This window comes from Marmota marmota, unplaced genomic scaffold (assembly GCF_001458135.2).
Source record: "Marmota marmota marmota unplaced genomic scaffold, marMar, whole genome shotgun sequence".
Lineage (NCBI taxonomy): Eukaryota > Metazoa > Chordata > Mammalia > Rodentia > Sciuridae > Marmota > Marmota marmota.
In genome coordinates this window covers 10,780,749-10,786,823 of record NW_025999942.1, presented here as the reverse complement: position 1 = coordinate 10,786,823, position 6,075 = coordinate 10,780,749, and the positions used below count along the sequence as shown (strand labels likewise).

General features: G+C 32.4%; 1 long non-coding RNA gene across 1 annotated transcript in view; it reads left to right on the top strand.

Annotated features, from left to right (window-relative positions):
• Positions 1–5,567, top strand: part of LOC125616297 — a 17,950-nt gene extending 12,383 nt beyond the window's left edge. Inside the window, exon 3 of the long non-coding RNA XR_007346923.1 lies at positions 5,557–5,567. This is a non-coding gene — a long non-coding RNA (uncharacterized LOC125616297). The remainder of the gene's footprint in view (positions 1–5,556) is intronic.
• The last annotated feature ends 508 nt before the right edge of the window (positions 5,568–6,075 follow it).

The following is a 6,075-nucleotide window of genomic DNA, read 5'->3' as shown; positions in this document are numbered from 1 at the left end:
ATATATATTATTTTTAATGGAAAGTTTTTTTTCTTAAGTTTAAGGAAATTCCACAGATTTTCTTAAAAACAAATCTATGTGACAGAATGTGACTCTTTGTGAGAGAAACTATTGTAATGTTTACTTTGGTACATTAGGAGGCATTATGTGTGTGTTTCTGATGAATTAAATCATATGCCCTGAATAGAAGAAATATCTCCAGGGATTGAGAGATAGATGATTTTCTCTATGAAGGATTAAACTTACCTCCTTTTGTGTAAGGCAAAAATCATTTTCCTTTAATGCTGTTGCTTGTAGTTAAAATAAGCAATCTGCTTTTTGTAAACTACATTTGCCTTCCCAAACTATACTGAATAAAATGACAGAGCATTGCAAGGCAGGATAGAAACAATTGAGTTTGGTATATAGTCTCAATAAAAAGAAGTCTAAGCTCTAAGAAGGAATTTCTAAGTAGAGAGAAGGATCTAAAAGTGAGGCTTTGAAAGCCATTTTGAGTAATCTCACCAAAGGAAGCTCATTGCAGAGGTTGTGATTCAAAGCACAAGGTTTATGGTGGCTCAGAATCTACACCAGCCTAATAGCTGGACTCTGCCTGAATAAAAACTTTTTATTACTTCTGCCAAGGGTCTGCAAGAGTAAAATTTCTCATCTTTCCGTGGAAGTAACAATTATTGCTTAGTATGTGACAACATTTATATTCTGTTGCTATCTATATATAGTATGAAAATGTATCTGCATCATCTTTTAAGCACAATGGAGAACTTCCACCTCTCCCATCAGCACAGTGGGGAGAAAATTCTGAACATATTGGGCTAAGCCATACACAGAGGTACAGTAAGAAGGAAAAATCTCTTTTAGCGAGTGAAACTTCAATAAGTTGTTGATAAATGCAAGTACTAACAAGAATTCTGAATGGAACATTAAGTATGGAGTTAAGTATTACATCACTCTGTAAACAAGAATTTTAAAATGCTGTGGGTGATCTCTACAGTATTTTTAATCTACTTATTCTTTATGTAATACTTCTCTGTCTTGCAATTTATCAATATTTATTCACTACAAATCTATGAGATTTATGCTGTTATACGTTATGTACCATTTCTGATATTCTGTATTTTATTTTCTTTGTATTTACATTTCTAATATTACCAATGTTTCCATTATTGCCAAAAATAAATTTTCAATTTATTTTCTATAAAAAGTACAGAATATTGAAGTTATACTGTGTATTAATAGACTTTTGTGCATTTGCTTTGTAACCCATCCAATTCTTGTGATGTTTACTTCTAATTTGGTCAGTTGGGTCTTGTGGTCCTAGTGATGAAGCTGCTTGAAATAAACTCTACATGAAGTAAACTCTACTCTTGTCTTGCTTTAAGATTCTTCTTGAGCTGATTAGCCTTTCAAGTTACCAAGTGAAATGGGTTAGAACAATGCAATTATATGGAATATTTTGTTTCCCAAACTGAAAGTGTCCCAACAATTATTATTCTTCTGTTTTAATAGTGGATAATAGAGCTACACCCTCTGTTTAGCTTTTGAAAAAAATAGCCTGACTTGGTGCACCTGCATAAGTGTGCATGCACACAAACACACAGACTCCTGAATTTTAATGAGGAAGATTCCTGAATTTTCATGAGCCTTATCACTCAAATTCCAGATTCATATGTCTTACCAACTCATTCAAGAAATCTGCTCTCTTCCAAACAGATCTTGACTTTATAAATGTCATAGACCAATATGTTACATTATGAGGTAGTAAAATGATCAAGGGCTCTGTGGATTAATTAGAACCTTTAACAGAAGAGTTGATTTAATACAGAGGTAGGAAAATGAGGGTATGTGCTGCTGTTTCTTGATAGAGTGAATCAAATCACATCTGGTGTCTTCTCTTAAAGAATGAAGAAAATGCCTTTAGCAGATGGATAGTTTTGTACCAAGGGACACATTAATTTTCTCCACTAAAATATTTCAAGATGCATCTGTCGCCTCTAAAGACCAATCAGGTATGCTAAATGTAGATATGCTATCTACACTTTTCAAGTGTTTAACAGTAACACTTACTATATTATTATCACTGTGCTATTTTGTTAAGAAATTTTGTGATTGGAGGTTTCATTTCTCCCATCCTACCCTCAAAAATGCTTACTTCTAAGATGAGGGAAATAAGATCTGATTCAATCTTTTAACTGGTAACATGTATAGTTGAATAAGTATCTGAGAAAACACTTATTGGTTGGGTTGATTAGTATAGAAAACTTATGGCAAGATAAAATTCACTTTGACTAGTTGATCATAAATGGTCAATTCTCACAAAGAAAGGCTCAGACACAGGGTTCAATAACTAATCAAAAAACTGGAAATGGTTCTTCCCTGAAATTAATATTTATGACAGTAAATGACCAAGACCCTTTGGGTAGAATGATAATAACTGTTTACAGCACATAATTAATATTAATATAGGATTTTTTCCTAAATTTAAAATTCTAGGCTTCTCTGTCTTTATTCAGGTGACATTGACTCTGTGAACTTAACCTAGTCTACATGGATGAAAGGTCAGGGATCCCCCATTATGATGATTCCTATGTCTTTTACTTTTCACTAGACATAGATTTATATGTTAACTTTCATAAAAGCATGGTGGTGTTAGATGGCGAGTCATCTCTTTCTGTCCTGAGCAACAATTAATTACCACCAATAAACCACTATGCCAGCCATGCAATTATAACTCTATTGCCTACCATGTAATTATGTAAAGCTGAGAAGCTTTAGGTAATTAGGTTACCTCTAGATGTTAGGTAAGGTTTCTTTGTTTTTGACACTCCAGGATGCCATCCTACCCTCCGAAATTAATTAGATAATTTCAAGCATTTCACATAATTTCCTTTCCTTTAAGAAATAATCACTAAAGTTTTTTCCATGATAGTAGCATTTTCTACTCTTCAATGTCATTATGAATTAAACACTTTCTTGACCCACTGTGTACATATATATGAGATAGTAAAAAAAAAGTAACATATGATGAAATTTTTGAGATATGTATATCTCATTACATTTTGAAATACATTCTACTTTATGATTTCTGGAATCACAATTTAAATCATAAATTGCATGTGGCTATTGGCTCAATCTACTAACAAAGAGGTAGAACAATTCTCAGCTGCACAACCTAGTGTATGTAATTCATAGCATCTGTCAATTTCTCTCAAATTTTCAACTATATTATGGTAGCTCAATGTAATATTGTTTTTAATTAGCTTTATATATCCTTTGATATATATTTTTTCATGCCTCTGATGATAAGAAAAATATTATCATTTACTAGGTAAAACATTTTTTGTCCTTATCAGGTATTTCTTGGCCATCAAGTGTTAGTATGAAATTTGAAAGCAATGAGAAATGAAGGAAAGGAGAGATAGTAGGACTAATATTCCTTGTGAATGTCTAAGGAAGTCCTGAACTTAAATAAGATCATTAAGCATGAACAGCCTTCAAAAGCCAAGACTAGAAGTTCTTTATGCTGGCATCAGAGGCCCAACCCAAAGATTGTAAAATTCTCTGCTCTTCAGTTCCAGCCAAATGCCCTTATTACACTTCCTGGGGTTTTAATTTTTTTCCCTTCTAACTTTTCAGATGAGCAACCAGGTAAACCAATCTGAAAATTCACTACATATTATTCTTCCTTTCCTTATTTGTGAGGCATATGTTTCAAGATTCCTGCTGCATGCCTGAAACCATAAACAGTCTTGAGCACTACAACCACTACAATACTGAGATTATCTACCTAATATCTGAAATGGCCACTAGGAGACCAACAGTTAAATAGCATATACATTGTGGATACAGTGCACAAAAGTATGATTCAATTCTTAGGCTACGGCACAGTACACATGAGATTTCATCACACTACTCAAGAGTGGCAACAATTCGAAACTTATCAATTATTTATGAATTTTCCATTTAATATTTTCACACTGCTGTTGAGCATGGGAAACTGTAACTGTGGAATGTAAAATCACAGATAAAGCTGACTTTTTTAACTTAATAACCTGCAGGGTAAGCTTTATTTCCATTATAAGGTTTTATCAAAGCCATTGCCATATCTGTCAAAACCTTGCCTTCAAAAGGAACCTAATTTTAACCTAATTAAGTTATAAAGAGAATAATTTAATTGTCTTGACACTGTATAACAATAGGTAATATTATATCCAAAAAGTGAATGCACAACTTGTCTTCCAATCAACCTATCCAGAGAATTAAACCTGCATTCCCATGTTAATAAGTACCATTAAAAGAATTCCTGATATGATTATTTTGTTAGACCGTGAAAACAAAATGAATTTTAGCTAGCATAAAGATGGAAAATATTATATCATGTCAGGTATCTTACAGAACCATTCAGGTAATTGAAAAATTCACTTAGTCTGATTTCTTACTCTGATTTATTGGCATGGGCTTCCTTAGAAGGTATTCCCCATCACAATCAGATACTATGGAATCTATAAAACCTAAGAAATCTGGAGATTTCTGATATAAATTCTTTTTTTAGATCCATGGTTGTACTATGGCTTTAATCTTTGTGTCCCCCGCAAAATTCATGTTGGAACTCAAACCCTCATATGATAGTATTAAGAGGAGGGTCATTTCAGAGATGATTGAAGGCACAGCCCTCATGAATGGAAATGGTGACCTTATAAAAGGACTGAAAAGAACTAATGAGGCATTTTTTGCCCTTCAAGTTCTACCAAAAAAGGATATAGAAAAAGGCTCTCACCAGACAATGAATGCTAGCCCTTGAGCTTGAACTTGCCAGCCTTCATAACAATATAAAATAAATTAGTCTCAAATATTTTACTATGCTAATTTAAATGCATTAAGACAGTCTGTCTACCACAGCTAGAAATTTTTGTTGTTGTTGAATTGGAAATCCCTCAGAACCTTATCACCTCTGGTACAATCTGCGGAATAAATGTTGAGTTTTGTCCCTGTCTTCTACAAATCTCAGTTACAAATTAAGTTCCCTGTGATTATATCCTGTTGATAAAATTTATACAATTCTCTAATTGAGACCTGAAACATACTTTCTAAGTTTTCCAGTCTCTTCATATTAAGAGATGATGTGGAATGATAATCAGTCATATTTTAAAATCTCACATCCAATGAGTGTCCCTTTTGTTCTTTTCCTTATCATACATTTATACTTTATATTTAATTTACAATATTTACCACAATTTTCTGCATTTTTTGGATGGAAGTGAGATTGATACATGTGATCAGTTTGAGGGGTTCTTACAAGGCCATTCTAGGATTAAAAGACTACCAAAATTGATAACTTTAAATTTCTGGAAAACTGTTTTGAGCACATTTTATTTGTAATATGTGCCTTAGTTATTACACAAAATGCCCTAGAACTTGCTGCCTTATAAGTACTTTTGGGAAAGAATTATGCCAAATTTCAATATGTCAAGCTGTGATTAATCAACTTTGTTCCCCAAAAGATTAAACTACTACTGCAAAAGGTCAATAAATGCTAATGATTGTTATCTGGCCTTACAGCTATGAACAGAATCCTTAAAAATGATTTTTAAAATTGAAAGTCATTTTGGAATAAGTGATTGGAAAAGTCAACTGAATTTGTTGCTTTCACTGTGAAAACCTTTTTTAAATTTTTGACTTAACAGCCAATTTCTGAATGTCTGTTTTTTATAGGATGTTGTGCTAAACAGTCATATGGAATAAATACTGGTCTCTATTCTCATGGAAACAGAACAGGAAGAAAAAATGAAACCTCAGTTTTTGGTTAAAAATACCTATAAAGCACCTGGTATATGGAGTATGTGGCCTATATTTGTAAATGTTCTGATATGTATATGTAAAAGAGACTGGAGATATTTTTGGAATTTATATACAGTGAAATTTACACTCTGCTATTAAACCCCATCTAAGTTATATGACTCAAATTAAGCGATATTTTTCCTATTTTACAAATGAAGAAGTGTAAACAAAAAAAATTTACATTGACAAAGTCATATAGTTTCGTGTATTTCATACAAAATTCAAAATCCTTGAATATTA